The 21,885-nt window shown below is 48.2% G+C and overlaps 1 protein-coding gene across 2 annotated transcripts in view; it reads left to right on the forward strand.

The window, feature by feature from the left end:
* The window catches only part of LARGE1 (LARGE xylosyl- and glucuronyltransferase 1), a 530,062-nt gene that overhangs the window by 43,845 nt on the left and 464,332 nt on the right, over positions 1-21,885 (forward strand). The window contains exon 1 of one of the 2 annotated variants that reach the window (XM_036902849.2): positions 5,782-5,938. The exons of the other annotated variant lie outside the window; for it this stretch is intronic. The gene's annotated coding sequence lies outside the window, so the exon portion shown is untranslated. Of the gene's footprint in view, positions 1-5,781; positions 5,939-21,885 lie in introns of those variants that run through there. 2 annotated transcript variants of the gene reach the window in all.

Below are 21,885 nucleotides of genomic sequence, written 5' to 3' on the forward strand. Positions count from 1 at the left end.
TCCAAAAAGCTGTGAGGCTCCGTTTTTGCTTCAGCTTAAACCTGTTCTCTTGGTGATCCAGAAATGCTTTCGTGGTAGCGTGGGTGGGCACAATTTGGAGTGCTTGATTAACCCAGCAATTAATAAAAGCAGAGAGGCGACAATTGGTGTTACCAAGCTGCAGTCGAAGGCAATGCACTTGGCCTCTCTCCATGCAAACAGATGGGTGGAGAAGCCACCCATGGGGAGGAACATCAGAATGCAGAACAAAAACCAAGGTATCAAGATGGGTTGGTCGGTCGATGTTTTCTTTCAGTCAACAGCTATTCATTGAGTAATTCCTACGTGCCTGATTCAGTGCGTGGGACTTCTCCTATGAAGAAGCTCTGACTGCTGGTAGACGTAATAGATGCATAAAGTAAGGAATTCTAACACTGTGTGGTAGCTAAAGGATAGATGGTGTTTAAAGTTAATGGGTGCTCCGAGGAAGGAGTGGTCGCTTTTATGAAAAGAGGGAGGGCAGTATTAATTGAGTAGCCCTTTCTGGTGGAGAAGGGCATTCCAGCACATTCCAGTCCTTACTGAGGGAGCAGAGGCTGGGAGGCATGAAGTAAGGGTGGATTCATAGTTGGTGGGCAGGGACTGGTTTGGATTCCAGCTCTGCCACTTACCAGCTGGGTGACTGGGGAGATCACTGACCCTTCCTGTGAATTGCTTTCCTCATCTGTAAAACGGACATAAAGAACCCGTGTCTCATGGGGCGTTGGGAGGATTTGTTCTTAGTTCATGAAAGGCACAGCCTGCCTGGCCAATAGAGATGCCTCCTGTAGCAGTCAGAACCCCATGGTAGGCTGGGTTTCTTGAAAGTGCCCTGCATTAGGAGCTAAGACTGGAAATGTCACTTAGTCCCAAGTTTTAAAGGTATCAGAATATCACACATTGTGATTTTTATCTCTGTAGACATCTGCCCACACACTGTTTAAACCGTGTAACCTCTTGAGGTATCAAACAATCTCACCCTTTGAAACACAGCCACCTATTGGTGATCCTGGGGGCAGGTGATTGGATGTTAGTTCTTCATTCTTTCTTAGGAGGATGGTGTGGAAAGGCACTGTTTTAAGGAGCAGAAGTAGAGACATAGGTGAACGAGTGTGGAGGATTGGGAAGTGCTTAGCTCTGTATCTGGTTGGAACTGGGGTCCGATTTGGCTTCAGTAATTGCAATGTGACCTTAACACAAGCCACATTGTTAGTCCCAGGTTTTAGTCTCTATCTCTATGGCATTTTGTCTAAAATGCATTTATGTATGAAGATGAAACATTTAAGAACTGGGGTGAAAACCCCTTTGAAGGAGGAAACTGCCTTTGTTTAGGAAAAGACCTTGATAATCTACAACAATAAACTATGTTGTCTAATAGAAATATAATACAAGCCACATTTGTCAAATTTTCCAGTAACCACATTAAAAAGTTAGTAAATAAATAAAAAGAAACAGGTGAAATTAATTTTAGTAATTATATATAATATTAATTACACATAAGAGTTGTATGTAGGTCAGTCCACCCAAAATATATTAAAAAATCTATTGCAATATTTCACATTCTTTATTTCACACAGTCTTTGAAATCTGGTATATAGTTCACTTGTATGGCAGAACTCAGTTCACACTAGTTACGTAACAGTGTGGGTGGCCACATGTGGTTATGGCTACCGTCACGGACAGCGTAGATCTTGGTAGGCACCAGAGCCACAAAGGAAGTGGTTCTCCAGGAAAGTGAGTGTTCTTCCTCCCTCCCCTCCGTGCTTCTCCTCCTTCCCTCCATCTGTCTCCATCTCCGTCTTAGTCTCTTTATTTGGTTCCCCTTCCTGACAAGGCTGAGAAGATGAATGACCAATGGAGGTCACAGTGGATGCTTTGTGTTACTGGCATTTTGTGGAAAATGAAGGTTAGGATAAGTTCCTTGAAAGGACTGAGAGGGAGAGGCTGCTCACTAGGAAGGTGCCCAAATCATGAAAACAGCACCAGCTAAGGTGCATGGAGTGCCTACTGTGTGCCGGGCACCATTCCAAGCATCTTACTGGGTTCTCTCATTTAAACCTTACAGAACCCTAAGAGGTAATCACTTTTTCCTATTTTGAAAATGGGGAAACTGAGGCTCAGAAAGGTTAAGAAACACATCCAAAGTCACGCAGCTAAGGTTTGGGCCTAGGTCATCTTGTCTCCAAAGCACTGCAATGCTAGTTACATCACAAAATCTTGGAGGAAAATGAGTCTTAGAGAAGGCTTTGGGCTCCATTTGGTAGGGACTGGGTCTTCGCACCAGGGGTTTAGGGGCAGGAAGGCCCCAGCGATCATCTGGACAAGACTGGACCTTGCAAGATTGCTAAGATCACATTATATGGCTAATCACTGACCCACACACCATTACACAAAGCAGGGTCTTAAAAAATGATGACAAATGATGCTTCTTCCCTTCTCCTCTTTGGCCATAAAATAAGCCTTTTCTATGGGCTTTCTTAGTTTTGCTTACATCTATATCCAGGCCTGATACATAATAGCTGCTCAATAAAAATCTGTGGCTCTCAGGGGGATGTGCTGTTAACATTGGACCTGATGGCTCGTAGTCCACTGGGGGGCTTGCAACATGGTGCTGCTGATATGGGGTGGCCTTACAGCCCTGGGTGAAGGGGGTGCTTACCTGAGGAAGTGACTGGGGTGTTCTGATCCAGAGTTCTTGCACTGAGCTGAGGACAGGCCAGTGTATATGTCCCATGGCAAAGCTTTGTTTTGTTTGTTTTCTACTCAGTTTTAGAAATTGAAATGGAGCATATTATACAAGGAGCAAAGTGTAGGAAATGTAAGTGTGCAGCTTGTATTTTCACAAAGGGAGTCCACCAAATAAGCAGCTCCTAGATCAAGAACTGAACACTACCAGGATGCCTGAGTGCCCCCCACCTTTTCCCAAGGGTACCTGCAGTCCTAACTTAGACTCCATAGACCACCTTCATGTGCCTACACTTCCCAGAAAATCCTAATGATTGGAGCTGTGGGGGACCAGTTTGTTTCAGTCCTGCATCCCTGATATCTTCCAGGGTTGGGGTTCTAGTGTGGTTCTTGTGTCCATTGCACAGATGAGAAACTGAGGCTCTCAGAGGTTGTGCAAGAGTCCAAGCCTCACAGCCTGAGAACTGATCAGGAATTCAACCAGAGCTGTCATGCTCCCAAGCCCCTATTCTTGACCATCACCCCACATGTTGTCTTCTGTGACATTTTGTCTAGAATCCCAGAGTTGGGATGTTCACACCGTGCTTGCTGTTCTGGGTGGTATCTGGGGGTGGCTGCTTTGCGGATGCAGAGGAGGGACCAGCCACCCGACCTCGGAGCCCAGGGTGCTGGATTGGTCCCGAGGGCATGCTCCCGGGCCCAGGAGGACCGAAGGCCGCACCTCACCTGCCGGAATGACAGAGCCCATTCTGGGTGAGGTGCTGGTCCTCACTGCCCCGGGTTTCCCACTTCTGCTTGCTGCTAACAAGTGGCTCTGGCTCTGGTGAGCAAAACTTTCAATTAAACACAGCCAAAGAGCTCTCTCCCACCTAAGCGAACGTGCTCTGGGCCGCCAAGTGCAAGCTGAATTCCCTGGTCTCCTGCTCCGGGGGCATGGCTGCGTGAGTGGGTCTGCTGCCTGGTGACGGCGCTCAGAGGGTAGAGCCAGAGCAGCCTCTGCCCGGCCTGGAGGCCCCTTGGGATGGCTGGAGGTGGGCCTGTGCACTTCAGGCTGAGGAGCTTTGCGCTCTCTGTGGCATGGCCCCCTGCCCTTACCATTCTCCATCGAGAGGGACAGGTGGTGATGGTCATTCTGTAGTTGGCCCTGGCCACAGAGAGATTTGCCAACAATTCTGGAATGGACACAACCCCCAGCCTCTTTGGCCCAGAGAATGCAGCTTGACCCATTAAGCTGCAAGCAGGCAGTTCCCAGCCTGGCTTTCTCTCCAATATGATGGGAGTGGAGATATGAGCTATTACAATAGGCTCAGGGCCCTTAGGACTGAAATTTAATTCAAAAAGGCAAAATAAAATCACCTCTCTGGAGGCAATGGTTCTTATAAAAATAAAGCCAATATTATTATTATAATCCTAGCAAGTGAGTTACAGACCAATTTACTCTTTGCTGGCCACTGGGCTAAATGTCAGAGATTGAATGGTGTAGCTCTTCAGCCAGACCATCTAAGGGTGAATCCTGCATCCTTTGCTTAGCTGCGTGACCCTTGGGCAAGTTACTTGACCTCTCTGTCCATCTGTAAAATAGGGATTACAACAGTGCCACTCTGTAAAGTTGTGTTAATAAATGTAAAGCACCTAGTCTGACATGTTGAAGGTGCAATAAACTTTGAAATGATGATGATGAAGATGTGCATGAAGTTAGTTATAGTGTCTGAGCAATCCAGATTATTAAGTATTCATAGTTTACAAAGAAACAGAGGCTCAGCTAGGGGGCAGTTCTGACCCAAGCTTTCATAGCCAATAAATAGCCGAGGTGGGATTTGAACCCAGAGCTGCCTCTTGTAGGCTTGCCAGTGAATGATGGATAAAACTGTTACTGGCATTATACCCAGAATTTATCGCCTAAGGATTAAATTTATTTCAGGAACACCCCCGACCCCACGCCCCAGAAAAACATAGTTCCAGTCACAACAGGACAGGTTCTATTTATTTTATGATCCATTTAAAATAGTAAACGTAGCTAATGTTTGCTGAATTGCCCCATCAGCTGCTGCATTTCCACTGCTGTAGTGTTTGGGTTTCTGTCCTGAGTCCTTTGTGAGAAAGTGTTGAGGTCAGATCAGACTGGACACTCATCTTTCCTTGGGGCAGCTGACAGGCCTTGATGTGTGAGGAGAGGTGTAGGAATGAAGACACGCTCTGTCTTCCGTGTGCCTGTGCCGAGTGTCCCTAACTGAGGTGTGCCTGCCCCCCACCCCCACCCCCATGGCGCTCCTTATGTCCAGTCCTCGGGATACACACAGCCTCTAACAAAGGACCACATCCACCAGGAGGGATGGTGGCAAAGGACGGCAGAGTGCGGCCTGTGGAAATAATGTGTCGTTTCTCATTTCAGTTCCCTGCATGGAGGCAGGAAAATAGAGGCCTAGAGGAGAGGCTTAAAGAGGGAGGGAGAGAGAAGAAAATACCCTAGGGTGGGAAAGAGGGAAGGGCGGAGGCGGAGTCTGAGGTGAGGAGAGGGGAGGTTCCTGACTTGGATTTAGGTTTTGGTGATGGGAGGTGGCCGGGCACGACAGGGGAGGTGGATACAAGGCCCGGTGGGAGATGCAGGCAGCAGGCGGTGGGAGGGTGAATGGCACAGCAGTGCGAGGAGGGCCCTCCAAGCTTCAGTGCGGGCTTGGCTACCGGCCACCTGTTGGAGTGCCACTGGCACTGGCTTTGGCCCACTGTTGGCCACACCGCTGCTCAGAGGCAGAGCTTCCAGACTCCCACTCCAGTGCTCCTTGTTGTGGGGGTGGGAGCTGGTGCAGGGGGCCGGAGCTGGCTGAGCTGACCTGCTCGGTGCTCTGGTTGCCCTGGGACTACGGAGCTTCCGGGTAGGGCTGCACTGAGGGCATGCGCGGTGAGGGCACCAGTTGCCACTGTTCAGACAGGGCCACGCAAATAAATTCCACAGCGTGTTTCATTAGTCCAGGAACAGCTTGAGCTAATCGAGGCATGTCTCTGTTGTGCGCTGCTCATGCCAGGGGGTTAAAAAAAGAAATAGTCATGCTGATCCAAGGGCTTTCTGTGGGCAGTGCAGAAATAATAAACCCAAACCCAGAGTCAGGCCATTTCAGGAGCGAGGTCGTGTGCCCAAACGGAGCCAGATTCTACCAGCTCGAGGAGGTAATCGAGGCTGTCAGACAGGCAATTCCATGCCCTCCACAGGGACCAGCCTCCCTGTTGCAGGGCAGAGGTAAGTGGGCATGTTTTCTGTTTAAAGGGTCTGATTTCAATGTGGAGGGCTTGTTTGTTTTCCCAGCTCGGTCATTTCCATGGCACTGTACCAGGGCCCCAAATTCACTCGGTTCCGGCTTTTCCTGCCAGTGTGTTCTGGGAAGACCAGCTCCCAGGGCGAGCCCAGGCCCAGCCTCTCTGTGACCCATGCTCAATGTCTGGTCCTTGCATTCCTGGAGAACTTGTTTCCTAGACCCACTTGCTCAAGGCTGGTGTACAGTGTTGGTACTGGGGACAGTGATGATAATGATGGTAATGATGAAGGATAGCAGCTGTTTGTTTGCCCAAGCAGTGTGTTAAATGCTTTGGTGGTGAAGACTGTTAACAGTAATGGCTCACATTTAGTGTGTATCTACTCTGTGCTGTGCAAGGTTTTGAGCATCTCTGGGAATGACTGGGTAAGGCAGATGCTGTGTGCTCCTTTTCCAGAGGCAGGGTCCTGTCAGAGCCTGCATTCCTTCCTCTGGTTTTAACTGCTAAATTGAACTAATTTGAGTTTAATTTGAACGCATGGGATATGGACAAGCCACTGCCTATTTAATTAATTTGTTTATGTCATCAAATAAGAGCTTTAAGGGCCACTAAATGCAAAGCATTCCATTTGGCAGGTGCAATACAAAGTTGAGAGAAGAGCCAAGGATATGGGCTTTGAAACCAGAACACCTGAGTTTGAGTCCAAATTAGATGCTCTCTTCTGGCTCGAAGTGACTAGAGTGGGTAAGAGCACAGATTCTGGGTCTGAGTTTGAAAACCGATTCCACAACAATGAGCTGTGGGACCTCCAGCAAATTCCTTAACCTTTCTGTTCCTTGCTTTCCTCTTCTTTAAAATGGGATCATTGTGGGGTTGTTGTGGGGTAAGGGTCTTTATGGGGATTTAATGAGTTTATATATATATATATGCACTGAGTACCATGTTGGTATTTGTTACTGGTATTTGCTGGTAATAAAGTTTCAGTGTTCTCACATGTAAAACCTGACCGTCTTAGTACTGAAGTTCTTCACAGAATTGTGATAAGGATTGTATAAGTTTCCTGTGGCTACTGTAGGAAAATGCCATGAATGGATGGCTCAAAACCACATAAATTTGTCTCCCAGCTCTGGAGGCCAGAAGTCTGAAGTCAAAGTGTGTCAGCAGGGCCCTGCTCCGTCTGCAACCTGCAGGGCCCTCCTTCTTTCCTCTTCCCAGCTTCCCCTGGTTTACCAGCTGTCACTGGTGTTCCTCGGCTTGTAGATGCAGCCCTCCAGTCCTCTGTCATCATATGGCATTCTCTGTGTGTCTGTCTTCACAAGGCCATCTTCTTATAAAGACATCAGTCCTATTGGATGAAAGGCCCACCCTACTCCAGTGTGACCTCATCTTCATTGCCTCTGCAGTGACTCTGTTTCCAAATAAGGTCACATTCTGCACTGATTAGGGGTTAGGACTTCAACATAACTTTTAGGAGGACATGATTCAACCCCTAACAGGGACGAAATGGGAGAAGCATTGAGCATAGAACCTTTAACAAAACCATGCCAGTACTATTAGCTGTACCTGTTATTACTGTTACCCTGTCACCCTTATCACAGTGACTGCCCCTTGCTGGGTGGCCACGGGCAGTTCTCTGAACATCTTTGAACCCCATGTTTTAACTGGAAACGTAAGGTTTCCCATGTGTGAGCTGTGAGTGGTGAGGCCCATCTTACAGGATGAGCCAGTTTGTTAACATCCCTCGTCTGCATTGCGGGCTCTCTGAGATGGGGGGATGTAGGGCCACCTCCCAGGAGGGACCCCCTTCCAGGATGAAGCGGGGATGCATGCGTGCTGGTGCCCATCCCCCTTCACTGCCGGCGCTTTATTGCTCAGTGAGGAGAAGCCTCCTGTGGGTGCCTCTGCACTGACAGAGAAGGCTCCTTGCCCTTCCCGTGGAGTCAGCAAGGCTCAGAGGCGTGTCCAGATGGGAGCTGGCTTGGATTTTCCACATCCCCAGTTGCTTTGCAGTCAGAATGGAAAAAAATACGTATTTTTTCACTTGGGAGCTGAACAGATTAGCTGCCGAGAAGTCTAGATATCTATGGAAACACTCCTAATTTTAGCCATGCTACACTTAATGCCAACTCTTTCGAGTGCTGCACTGGGTCAGGGCCCAGGGACTTGGGAAGGTGAGCAGGCCCGAAGGGTTCAGGACGAGCACAGAGTAGCCAGTTGACAAGCCAAAAAGGGGAGGATGCTGCCTAACTCTGGCACCGTCCCAAAGGGACTGGCTCCATGGAGAAAGTGGGCCTGAAAAGGGGGGCCTGGAGAGAGGACCATGAATCAAAAATTAGTATTTTGAATGGAAGGATCTCCCTCATCTCTCCCTCCTGCTTTCCCTGTCTAAATTCTGCTCATTTTCAGCCCATTTCCACTTCCCCATCTTTAGAATCGGCCCTCCTGCCCTGAATTCCGACCACCTTTCATAATTCTGTTGAAGCACTTCTGTCAGCCCAGTTAGTTTTAAAGTTAATCCATGTACCTTACAGTCCCCCATCTATTTTTGAGTCCCTCACAGTCAGCCATGGCCATTGTCATGCCTTTGTGCTGAGCCTGCCATGGAACAGACATGCAGAAAATCATATCGAGCATATGAGATGTGACTGTTGATTTCTGGTTGACCAAACAAGGGGCTGGGCAGCCACTCAAAAGGGATGTGAAATAAGTGAGAACAGGAGCGTGTACAGCTCTTTGGATGGGAAGAATCCACTTGGATGGGAGTGGAAATTGCCTGTAATTTTATTAAGGACATGCTGGGGAGGGTCACAGGCAAGAGGAGGCCATGAGGCCATGCATGAGATGGTGGGTGTTGGGCGTAATGGGGTGAGGGCAGAAATGGATGGAGATCATTACAGGCCGTGTAAGGAGCGTCACTTCTGTCGTGCCAGCCCTGTCCTTCCAGCCAGGTCAGTCCCTAGCAAAAATCACTAAAGAATATGAAACCCACAAAGGCCCTTAGACCACAGCCAGTTCTGCGTGTTTGGAAGTGTGATCTTAATGGCAAGCATTTTTACATTAATACTTAGTGATTTATTTTAAAGGGCATATGTAAACCAGAATATAACTAGCTTCCTAAACTTGTCATCTCTTGGTATTACTGCTTAAGGTGAGGCAGGTCATGAGAGCTGCCTTCTGCAGACCCCACGGGTTCCATGGGGGGGCATTCTGCATGTGTATGGATGTGTGAGACCTATAATAAGAAACATCCTGTGGGAAATTTGGAAGGAAGGCTTACGAAGATGGAAGAGGATTCTGGGATGAATTCTTTGTATTGAATCTCTATATACCTGTGTTCTTTTCAGCAGAAAGTAAAGCTGGATGGTTGTGTTAAAAATGGGAAGGTGGTGTGCAAGAGGTTGTAAGATGGGCGGCACGGAGCCCCCTTTGAACGAAGGAGGTGGTGAAGCATAGGTAGACCGGATGGCCCAGGCCATTAGTGTCAGCACATGGGGCTTGAACCAGATTTTTTCCCTTTGTCTACCCATCTTGACATACTAGACAGAATGTAAACTAGTTTCTACCAAATACTTGGGCACATTATTGAAGTTATTTAATCCCACTAGCAATGTTGTGCAGCAAACACTGTTTCTCCTTTACTCCGCAGCCAAGGGGACCCTGAGGCTTATGGGCTTGACATGACTAGCTGAGGCCTGCCCTGCTGGTAAGACAGAGGCCAAGTGATTCAGCGCAGCCTCCTCCCAGGACATTCTGCTGTGTCAGGGAGCTGCAAACCTACCAGAAGGAGCTTTTACATTTTGGAAATAGAGACCTGCACAGAGGTGTGGTGCCATGTGGCTCCTTCAGGAAAGCTCTGCCCAAGCGAGTGATGGAACCAGGACCGGAATGCAGGCTGCTCAGGCCGGTGGGCAAATCGGAGGGCTGGGTGGGCATTTCCTAGGCGGTGGGTTGGGTGCTTACCTCTTGGGTGACTCTGTTTATCTAGGGCCAGCAAAGGCTGCCTGCCCGGTGGGGTGGGGGAGGTGCGGGCTCCTCCCTTTGGTTTAGTTCCCCTCTAGGTCATAAAGAGTGAGTTGCCCCAGCCAACTCGGTGAGTCAGAGCAGAGCCCAGAACAGGAGCCGGCGGGTGTGTCTGTGAGGGCCGTCTCATCCCAGTCATTTTAAGAGTGTTGAAGATGATTAAGCTTTTATACGTAACACTGTTTGCAGACTTCTTTAGGATCATCTATTAGCGTCCCCTGGCAACAGCTTTTCTAGTTAGCCGCACCCACCTTACAGTAATTAACTGGACTGCGGTGGCCCAGCTCACTATTTATGCATTATCCAGCATCCTGCCAACTCCCTCATTGACCGCCCGACTGATTCATTCACTCACGAGAGCGCTTTTATTAGGCACCTGTTTTGCGGTAGCTTTGTGTTCAGCAGCACTCTCTTCTCATTGCGGGGAGGTTTGATATGTGATAAGAATGGAATGTCAGTGTTCCTGTTGGCATCAGTATAAGAGGCCCCATTTATTTATTTATTTATTTATTGAGACTGTAAGTTCCATGAGGGTCAGGCCCTTAGCTCATTTCTATGTCTCCAGTGCCTAGAAGAATGCCCAGCACGTAGTAGGTGCTCTGTGAACATTGGTTGAAAAAAAAAGAGTAAATGAAGTGAGTGTGTGCTTTGTGTTTGGCTCCATGGGAGGTGCTTTACACAAACATCTTTCCAATCCTCCCAAGAACCCCATCTTTCACTGTATCTGTGTCTATCCCCCTATTTTAGGGTACCAGCTGGTGGGCATTTGCCATTATTGTAAGCACATTATAAGAACTTGCATAGCTGATAATTTCCATCATGACTGAATAACGTATCCAGTATTATCCCCATTTTACAGATGAGGAAATGCAGCACAGAGAGGTTAAGTAACTTGCCTAAGGTCACACAGACCCTCTAGCTTCAAGCCATTTCTCTTCCATACCAGTGTTGTCCAGCATTGTGGGTGATGGAAATGGGCTCTCTCTGCACAGTAGCCACTAGTCACAGGTATTTATTGAGCACTTGAAAGGTGGCTAGTGTGACTGAGGAAATAATTTTTAATTTATTTCAAGTTGAATAACTACATATGGCTAGTGCCTGCCATTTAAAGCAGCAAAATTCCCCACTTACGCTATCTTTGAATAATAACAACAACTCACATCAACTGAGTGAGTTTTCAAATGCGGTATACTGGTAAGTGATTCAAGGTAGTTCTCACAACCACAAATAAACTAACGAGGCTAAGTACTTCTTTCCACCTCCAAGATTTTACAGCAAGAAGATGGTGTGGCTGGATTCTGCCCCAGGGAGAACTCTGTGTGACCCCGGAGTTTTAAGTGACCTCCTGCTTTTCTCCCTATTTTCCTTGTGTACAGCAGTGGATATTGTCATGAAAAACAAGATTTTTTGTTTTAAGTGTTGTTAGCCCCAAACACAGTGCTCTCACCGCGCCTCTTGGTAAAGGAGACAGCCCATCGGCAGGCTTGCGAACTTACCGTTCCCACCAAGGAAGTGGCTCATTGAGGTTGGAAACGTTTATTTACTCTAAGTGGGGTTGTGTCAGTGTCACTCTGAAAAAAAAAAAAAACCCCAAAAGTAAAAAACAAGATGCCAGTATTCCTTACCAGGATATTTTTTAATGAAAAAAAACCCATTTCTTAGTATGATGGTGGCAGTCTTTCGAGGTCAGCAGGGGAAGGAGAGGAAGGCTGAGCCGAGCCCACCTGCAGCCGCGCTGGGTGAAAGTGGCTGCAGCCTGTGGGCACGGGGACTAGATTCTACTGCTTGCAGCTGTACCTTCCCTTCTCGAGGATGGGTGAGAGGGGGCTGTGTGACAACGACAGGGTGACAGAAGAGAAAGCAGTGGTCGCTGAATTGTTTTCCATGCTTGAGGTCAGCCCTACTTTGTGATAAAACTTCATCTGAATGTGTCTGCATGCTGGGCCTGGGCTGTCACCCGTGCCTGTGGCCTTGTCCAGAAACTGTAAACCAACTTAGAGGCAGGGCCTGGAATGCAGGCTAGGAGCAGAACTGGGGTAAAGGTGACCAGGAGAGACACAGAAAGAGAGTGAGGGAGATGGGCCTGAGGGGTGAGACCTCATCAGGGGCCCCGTCCAAGTACAGGCAGTGATTGTGACATCCGGGGAGGGACCACATGCCAGGAGCACTTGGGGTTCTGAGACCTAGGAACAGGAGAAAGGTGATCCCGGGGCTCTGGAGGAAGCCTGTTCTGGGGGCTCTGATTGACCAGTCAAATCCATATTCTTCCTGTTGCTGAAGTCTTACAGCAGTCATGCAGCTTCCCAAACCAGCCCCATCTATCTGTCAGTCCACCCACCCATCTAACCATCCACCACCCATCTATCCACCCATCCACCCACCACCCACCCATCTATCCATCAACCTATCCATCCATGCATCCACCCACCCACCCATCTGTCCATCCATTCATCCATCCATCCATCCACCCACCCACCCACCCACCCACCCATCCATCCATCCATCCATCCACCCACCCACCCACCCACCCATCCATCCATCCATCCACCCACCCACCCACCCATCCATCCATCCATCCATCCATCCATCCATCCATCCATCCATCCATCCATCCATCCACACACCCATCCACCCATCCCTCCTTCCACCCACCCACCTTTCTACCTATGCATCCATCCTTCCATTCACCCCTCCATCCATCTGTTCATTCACCCTCCAATCTGTCCATCTTCCCATCCATCTATCCAGCCAGCCAGCATTTGAGTCTCATCTCTGGTACAGGGAATGGGGTGGTGAGCAAGGCCCCACCTCAGGGAGTTCACGGTTTTGTTTGGAGACAGATGTGTGGGCATGTGTTTCTAAAGCAAGTAAAGGAAGGCTTGGGTGCTCTGCATCCCAAGGCCCTCTGCTCCTTGCCCATGTAGCTTCTCCAGTAACATGAGGCTGGCGCTGCTTTCCCTACTTATCACACATGTACTTATTATTATTATATATGTCATGCTTTGGGGCATTTATAGGTAGTGGAGCACTTCACTGCATCCCTCCTGAAGAGGCACCTCTGTGTCGTTCCTGAACCTGGCTCAGTTGAGGCACCGGCGAGGACTCCAGGATTATTGAGGTTAATTGGAACCTCTTACACTCAGAAGGGTCCTTAGTAGTCAAAGGTCACTCCAGCTTTCTCCTCTGTGCCCCTCTCAGGTAAAGCTCCTCAGGGTAGGTTCTCTCCTGAGCCGTTTCAAGTTAGTGGAGAAGAAAGAGAGGCCTCACCCCTCACTGAAGCCCATGGCTCCTCGACACGCTTCACAGTCTCCAGGAAACATAGGGGATTAGTTCTGCTGCATTAATGAAGGTGAATGTCACCGGCTTGCTTCGCATTCAGGTTTAACTGCAGTCAGATGTGAGCATGCCTGACAGTTTGTCCGGGTACACAGAAACCACAGCTTGCTTTTGGTGTCTTCAGGTTAAGAAACCACCATTTATAGTCTTACGAAAATAAAGGCAATTCCTATCCCCTCTTTAATTTCTAATAAAGTTCACCCAAGCCCAGAATGGATCCAGGGCCTGGCCCAGGATCCTAGAAGTGGGACTTGCACTGTGAGGTGTGCTATCCCTGCCTCCCCATCAGGAGCCAGGAGGCCCTTGAGCAAGCTGAGGGGGCAGGGATCCCCTCCACTGCCCGGAGAAGTCAGGACACCAGTCTAGTGGGAGTTCACTTTGTGTCGGGGACTAAACTCGTGTTGCTTTATTTGAATTGTCTCGGTTACCCAGTGAGGCTGCATTAAACTCCAATATAGGAAGGAGGGAACTCTAAGCCCAGTGAAACCCGTTATGAACTTACAACCTTCAGGACTGTAAGACAATAAATTTGTCTTAAGCCCCCCCCAACCCCCCAAAAAATAAGGCTTACAGAGACATGTCCAAGGTCAAATCCAACAGTTATTGAGTGGCAGATTCAGACTCGCCCCCTAATCTGTTGGCTCCTGTGTTCCCATCTGCCCCACGCAGAGTGGAGAGGTGGGAGCAGTGAGTCCCTGCTTCCCTGCTGAGGCCCAGGATGGAGGGAAGTCACCTTCTGGGTCATGTTCATATGATCTCAGGTAACTCAGTTGGCTTCTGTGCCTCAGTTTTCTCTCAGACCCATCTATAAAATGGGTCAATAATAAGAGGAATATCTTGTAGGAATAATAAGGATTGAGCATTCAGTACATGTTAGTTCTCAGATAAATAGTTTTAGGGGGAACGTTAATGATCATAGTTTTGGCAGTTTTTCCTTCTGGTAACAATTTTAACCATCGTGTGACTAGACTGCCCTTTCTCTCTTAATAGTGTTGTTTTATTAATGAAGACCCAGCCCTCATAAAAAGAATTTATATTATATTTTGCAACATCCTGGTAGCTGCCTCCGCCCCCCAGGACACATAGCAGTGCTGGGACTTGAACCCAGACCTGTCTTGCCTCCATGTCCCCACACCATCTCTCCTGGGGCTCCCATTGTCCTGGCTGGTTCTCACTTTCCTCTCCCACAATCCTGGTGACTCTGCTGGCAGCCGTTATGTCAGGCAGGCCTGCCCTGGGTGTGTTTTATAATCTAGGTGTGGGGTGTCCAATCTAACACTGGAGACCTGGAAAGACAATACAAGGTTGCAGCGTTGCTCAAGGCTGGGCTGGAGTAACTGCTCAGTGATTGCTCTCACTGAAGCCCCCTTCCCTCGTGAAGTCCTGTGTGTTCGTGGCACAGTTCAGATGTCACCACCCCAGGAAGCCTTCCCTGATAACATGCACTCTCTGCTGCAGGCCCCCAGGTGGAGTGATTGGAGTTTTCCTTTGTTCCCATAGCAACTTTGTGAACTTCTGTTGTAGCCTTTCCATTGTGCTCACCCCATTTTCTTAGGGTTTTGTGTGTCTGATCTCCACTAGTGGAGAGCTCTTGAGGATAGGGGATGTGTCTGTGTTGGAAATTTCTGCTTCTTACCCAAATCCAGTCCTCTTCCCTGCCTCTCTCTGTGAGGCCGTGCAGCTGCCTGATGAAGGGTGGTGAGCAGAAGTGACCCGTGTAGCTCCAGCTCCAGCATTTATTTGCTCGGGAGCCATCATGGCTGGAGCAGGTGGTGGGAGCAGGTTGGGGAGTGCAGCGAATACAAGGTAGACGAGACTGAACCCATGGATCGCTGGTCCTCAGAGCAGCACCGAGGGGCCAGGCACAGCACGGTAGTGTGTTCATTATGCACGTGAGTCACCTGTCCGAGGTCCCAAGTCCAGGGCTGGCTCCCCCTAGGGCTGTATGCTGCCATAAGGTGTGCCTGGTTTCTTGTGTTATGAGATCAGGAGGGCTGATAGGGTGTGTGTGTGGTGTGAGTGGGTGTGTGGAATGTCTATCAAACTGCAGGCCGTGGCTCCTTTCATGGAGTGGGTGACAGTGAAGGCTGGCATCCTTCACCCACCAGGTTAACTGAGGAGAGAGCAGGTTCACTGTTACATCTGCACAGACACCAGCTTCCCTTGATGTGAGCTTTGGTGAGAACAGCAGAATGGGGCTAGGCTTGCTGCTTTCCTTACCATGCTGTGAACCCAGGAATAGGGAGGGTGGGAGGCACAGGAGGGTACAGGACAGGAGGCCAAGGTAGAGGCTGCCTGGGGCTATGCCACCTCCCTACACTCAGCGGAGGAAGGAGGCTTTCAGAAGAGCCTGCGCACCGCGGGATTCTGGGGTACAAAGGAATCTCAGATTCTGTGCCAGTTGTGTGGCAGAGTGGTGGGCTGGCCCAGGGAGGTCAGGGCAGTGACTTGGCAATCCAGCCATGATGGTTTTGTCCCCACTTTGTCCTGGTGATTCCAGTGAAGCTCACGTTCACGAGCACATAGTGTATGCCCTGCACTTTCCATGAATTTATATTCTTGGGCCAGTCCCCTCTGAGCTCTGAATGGTCGTGCTTCCCGCTTCACAGGCAAGGATCAGGAAGGTAACTCCTTAGGCCACACCTGCTGTTGAGCAGAGGAACCAGTTTTGCACCAGGACATCTGATTGCAAAGTTCCTACCTGCTGCAGTTTCTCTTCCAGGCACTTGTCTAGGTCACGGTTTTTTTTTTTTTTTGGAAGTGAAGACAGGGGGCCACAAACATTTATTTGTACACCTATTGTCTACCAGGGCCTATATTTAGATTGTGAACACTACTTAACCTAAATCTTGTTTCAAGCCCTGGGCTTAGATATCATTTTTTTTATTTTAAAAATTATTTAAAACAAATTTTAATTGCGGTACAATACACCTAACATAAAATTGGCCATCCTAACCATTTAAAATGCATGGTTCAGTAATGTGAAGTATATTCACACTGCCATGTTACCAGTTTCCAGAAGTCTTTTCATCTTGGAAATGAGAGACTCTATATCCATTAAGCAAAACTCCCCTTTCTCCCCTCTCCCGATCCCTTACAATCACCATTCCTACTTTTTGTCTCTGTGAATTTGACCACTCTGGGGTCCTCATAAGTGGAGTCATACAGTATTGGTCCTTATGTGACTGGCTTATTTCACTTAGGATATAGTTCACCTCGGTTGTAGCATGTGTCAGAACTTCCTTCCTTTTTAAGACCGAATGAGAGAGAGTCCATTTTATGTTTATGCTACATTGTGTTTTCCGTTCACCTGTCCCTGGGCACTTGGATTGCTTTGACCTTCTGGCTACATTTTGTTGATTTTATTAATCGGTTGAGGTTACACAGCTGGGTTTAAACCCAGGTCTCTATTTGATACTCAACTTCTGACTTCTTTTTACTTCTAAAGTTCATCTAGCTCTAGGAGTTAAGAAGAATTTCGATATATTTTGTGAAGGGAATGATATTTTTTGTGAAGGGGCCAATGTGGAAAGTTCCAGAAATGTTGGCTGAGGGTCTTCAAGGTACCTCCTGGAACCTGGCTACCACAGTGCTGCTTCTTTTCTGCCTGAGCTTCTGCAGTGGCTTGGCAGGTGGTTCTGAGCAGTCCCTGAAAGCATAAGGGGGAACGTGGAGCAGAAAGAGCAGAGGATGCCTGGTTTCTGGCCATGGCCATGGCTCTGCCTCGCCGGAAGAGCCTGGGTCGTCCCTCCACTGCCCTGGGCTCAGTCTGTCATCTGCGGATGACCTCAATCTCTAACAGCTAGAGGTTTCAGATGCCTTTAAAGGCTGGTCTTGTCTGTGCTGCTGTTATGCAAGTATGTTCACTTAGTTCTTATTCGGCCAGAGGTGACCTTGGACCCATAGAGATGGTGTTGGACCTTTGTTTCTGAGTCCCTGCTCAGAGAGCTCTTCTCCAGGAAGCCTTGTTGGAACCCAATTTATATCACCAGAGGCCAGAGGGAGGCTTTTCATTTATATTCTGTTGATGCCCATTATTTCCCCAAAGTATACTTTATGTCCTGACTTTACTCTTGGCTTACTGGGTTTGTGTAAAGCTCTTGTCTTTGTTTTCATATTTAAGACTATCTTGAGATGTCATTCTGAAATTAGCAGGTGTGGTAGTAATAACATCATCGTCCTGGTACTGCCAGTTCCTTTCTCAAGCCCAGGCCCTGGTGGATGTGTGGCACTATCTTGGGGTTTATCACACAGTCAAGATCTCCTGTGGGATAAGCCAGAGTTTCTGTCCAATCTAGTCTGTCTTAATTTTCTATTCAAAATAAGCATTTTGTTTTAATAAGACAGCCTTAATTACCAATAGCTAGCATTTATGTATTAACAACTCTAAGAAAGATTTAAGTGTTTGCCTAGTTCTACCCGAGGAAACTAACTGCTGTTGAGCACTTATTACCTTCCTCGGACTGCGTTGTTTAGAGTTGTGTGTCCATCGGGAATATTCGTTGCTTGCATGTATTGAACTCCAGCATTTTGGGGTTTCCTTGTTGTTTGAGTATCAAAAGGTCATAATGGATTTTTTCCTGCCCTAGAGGAGAGTCTATTTCCTTTGGCTCCCAGCTTAGAACAAAGGATGCATGTGGGCAGGGAGATGCACCCCCCACCCAGAGGTGGTGGGCTCCCAGAGGTCACCAAGCTCTGTCTAATCCAGGAACCTTGATTTATGATGCTATTTTAGCCTTTTCTACTTGCTCTTGGCGAAATAAAAGTTGGAAGAAAAAGAAAGGTAATGACGGACAGGTCCATCTGACAGATAACCTTTGAGGGACCCTGTCTGTCTCTCAGAACCTACATTTAGAAACAAATTCATATGCTTCAGCCATTTGTAGAGCACCTGTTGTGTGTACCAAGTAAGACAGGTAAGATGTTTTCAAAGCTGTTTTATTAAATCCTCACAGAAACCTTTTAAGTCACTATTTTTCGACAGTGTGAACTGTGCTTAAGTGACTCTCCAGGGCCGGTCCTAGGCTCAGTGCTGACCTCCTCCAAGGTCAGGACTCAGTGCTCCCATCACGGAAGACACAGTGGCTTCCTCACACGGACTTGGAAATGATTCTGAGTCCCAGTTCCACTGGGATCCTCCCTCTGTGTCCTCTTCTCGTTGCTGATTGCTGGTAGATTTCTTTCTTTGTCACTCCTAGGAGCTGCAGACCCCCAGAGGCTTTGTTTCAGCCTCTTAAGTGGTCTTTACTGAGGCCCTGGGAGGAAGGTGGCTGCCTAGACCCTCTGCACACCTCTGCACAGCTGGTTCCGTCAGGAACAGTTCCTGGCCCCCTTCTTTGGAAGGGAGTGTGGCTGTCTGGATGGAGAACATTTCCAGAGGAGCACAGCTACTCCAAGAGCTACCAGAGCCACAATTTAGCACTCAACTTTTGTTGGACTCCACATATGGAACATTCTGGAATCTCCTCAGTGGAAGTCTGGCATGGAGCTCTCTTGCATTGCTCCCCCAACCTAGGTGCTCTCCCAGATTTTTAGAAACAGAGTCCCTTGTGCACACACATCACCCAGAGGCTGGGTCTGCAGAGGCCTTCAGTAAGCAGCCCTGAGGTGAAGGGTGCTTCTCAGGAGGCTAAGGATGAATCCCGACTCCATCATTTATTATTTGTGTTGTCTTAACCTTTTATGCCTCAGCTCCCTCGTCTTAAGAGAAGAAAGGGACGGGGTGTGTGAGGGTAATACCGTATGGTGTTGTTGCAAGGGCTTAGCAAAGAAGTTTAGTGAGGGCAGGTATTTTTGTTCTGTTTACTATTGTATTGCCAGGTGGGTGCCAATAGCCAATAAATGTTCATTGAATGAATGAGTGAATAAGGAATCCCCTCCCTAAGCCTCCCTTTCCCTACTTTGAAAAATGAGTTAATGATGTTGATCAGTGTTTCTTAAGGGGAGCTGCTTATCCGAAATTCCCTGGAGGTCTTTCCCATAAGCTCATGACCAAGCCCCACTCCTCAAATATGACCCATTACGCCTTGGCTGGGGCTTGACGCACATTTTGGAAACAAGTGTTCCAGTTGATGCTCATTTGCAGCCCTGGGCTTGCTGGCCTCTGAGGTCTCTTGGCTGATTCTGTGTTGGGCAGGTAGGGGGCATAGGGGGCACATAGAGTGGCCAGCAAATGGTCAAGTTCTTCCCCGTGCTCACTCTACCCCTCACCCTCCTACCCAGTCTTCAAGATCCAGCTTAAATGTCATCTCCAGAAAGACTGCCCTGTCCTCCTGGGATGGAAAGGCCCCTCTCTGTTGAATGCCCCACGGTCCTGCTCCTTGTCTTCCCTCCTGGCCATCAGCTGATGTGAGGCAGTGTCTTCTTTCTCAGGCCATAGGCTGGTTGAGACAGAGTCTCCCCTGATTCAATGGGGTGCCCCCCTCTGCAGCACCTTCCCCACCTCTTATGCCTGGTTGGCACATCATGTATATTTAAATATGGCACCAGTCAATATGTGAATGACTATTTCAAAAGCTAACTAATTCAGTTTTGTATGTATAAGGCACAGCTGTCTCCCCCCAGATTCCTTCTGTTCTTATTCAGGCCAGTAACAGAGGACATCTTTGTTAGATGGGTCTCTTTTAAATAAACTAGAGACATTGAGGGGGAAAGAATCATTTATTCTTCCTTTGTAATGAGCCTTGATGATTAGACTATCATTCCCATTATGTTTTATTTTTACTTTCCTGGAATTTATCAGCTGGCCTCTTTTCTGTGAAGGTTACCCATCTGATGAGTAAGGGAGCTTGATTAGAGTGTTTGGGGGATTCACGCTGTTTTTTTAAAAACAAGGAGCAGGAGGGAGAGCCCTGGTGTGAGCAGATGGGTGAAAGGTCAGCCCTGAGCTATGAAAAGGGGCTTCACACTAGAAACTGAAACTGATAGTCTGAGGACAAGATTTTTTTTTGCTGGCGACTGCTAAAGTAATTAATAGTCACTTTATTTTCAAATTTGCTTTATGTTTGACAGAGCATCCTGACCAGTCTCTTGTGGCTTGTCTTCTATGCCCAGGGCAAGTTCCTCATTTCTACACATTAGTAACTGCATTCTTCAACTCTGACTTTTTATTAGCTATTTGAGTGTGATGTTAGTTTCATTTTAGTTTTTGGATACAAATAGATTTCAATTCTAGAGTGCTTAGTGGACTACTTAATCCCCAAGAGGCAACTTAATCTTTGATCAGCATCCAAAAGGCGGCTGTCCTGCCTGCCTGGGTGGGACTCCACTGGGGATATGCTGAGGGCAGTTTCACTTTTACACTCGCTGCTTCTTGTCCACAGCTGAACCAAGAGGTGCTCTTGAGGTGGGCATCCCTAGGTGTTAAGAGCAAAGAGCAGAAGGAAGTTTGCTTTCATCCGTCCATCCCTTCACCCATTCACCTATCCACCCATCTGCCCATCTGCCCATCTGTCCACCATCTGTCCAAACATCCATCCATCCATTCACCCATCCACCCATCCACCCATCCATCCATATATCCATCCACCCATCCATCTGTCCGTCCGTCCGTCCGTCCATCCGTCCATCTGTCCATCCATCCATCCATCCATCCATCCATCCATCCATCCATCCATCCATCCATCCATCCATCCCTTCACCCATTCACCTATCCACCTATCCACCCATCTGCCCATCTGCCCATCTGTCCACCATCTGTCCAAACATCCATCCATCCATTCACCCATCCACCCATCCACCCATCCATCCATCTATCCATTCACCTGTCCACCCATCTGTCCGTCTATCCATCCATCCATCCATCCATCCATCCATCCATCCATCCATCCATCCATCCATCCATCCATCCATCCATCCATCCATCCATCCATCCATCCATCCATCCATCCATCCATCCATCCATCCATCCATCCATCCATCCATCCATCCATCCATCCATCCATCCATCCATCCATCCATCCATCCATTCACCCATCCACCCATCCATCCATATATCCATCCACCCATCCACCCACCCATCCGTCCGTCCGTCTCTCTGTCCATCCGTCCATCCGTCCATCCATCCATCCATTCATCCATCCATCCACCCACCGAGCCAGGCAGCCAGCCAGCCATCGACAATGTAGTGTCTTCCCCAGGGCAGGTTCTGAGGATACTGAAGACAAAAAATAAAGTTCTGTCCTTGTGAACATGCTCTGGCACCAAGGTCTTCCCAGCTCAGCCTGTGTGGGAAGGGAGGCATCCTTGCCACCTTCGGCATACTTATTTAGGCCTCATATCTGTCTGTGAGGTAGATGTTTAGGGACTGTATGTACACTCACGGGTATCTATAAATGTAATACTGGTATGTGGTGTTTGGCAAAACAATTACAGCTATGGAATTGTGCAGTCTGGGTTTGAAAAATGAATTCTGCCTCTTAGCAGCTGTTTGATACTGAACTAGGGACTTCCACATTCAGCAGCTCACATCCTCTTTTGTTGAATGAGGCTGACGGTTGGACGTACAGCTCAGGGTCACTGAGATAATGGGGGAAGGGCTCAGCAGATGGCCTGGCTGCACACGGGAAGTGCTAAGTA

Source organism: Manis pentadactyla, chromosome 10 (assembly GCF_030020395.1).
Source record: "Manis pentadactyla isolate mManPen7 chromosome 10, mManPen7.hap1, whole genome shotgun sequence".
Taxonomy (NCBI): Eukaryota; Metazoa; Chordata; class Mammalia; order Pholidota; family Manidae; genus Manis; species Manis pentadactyla.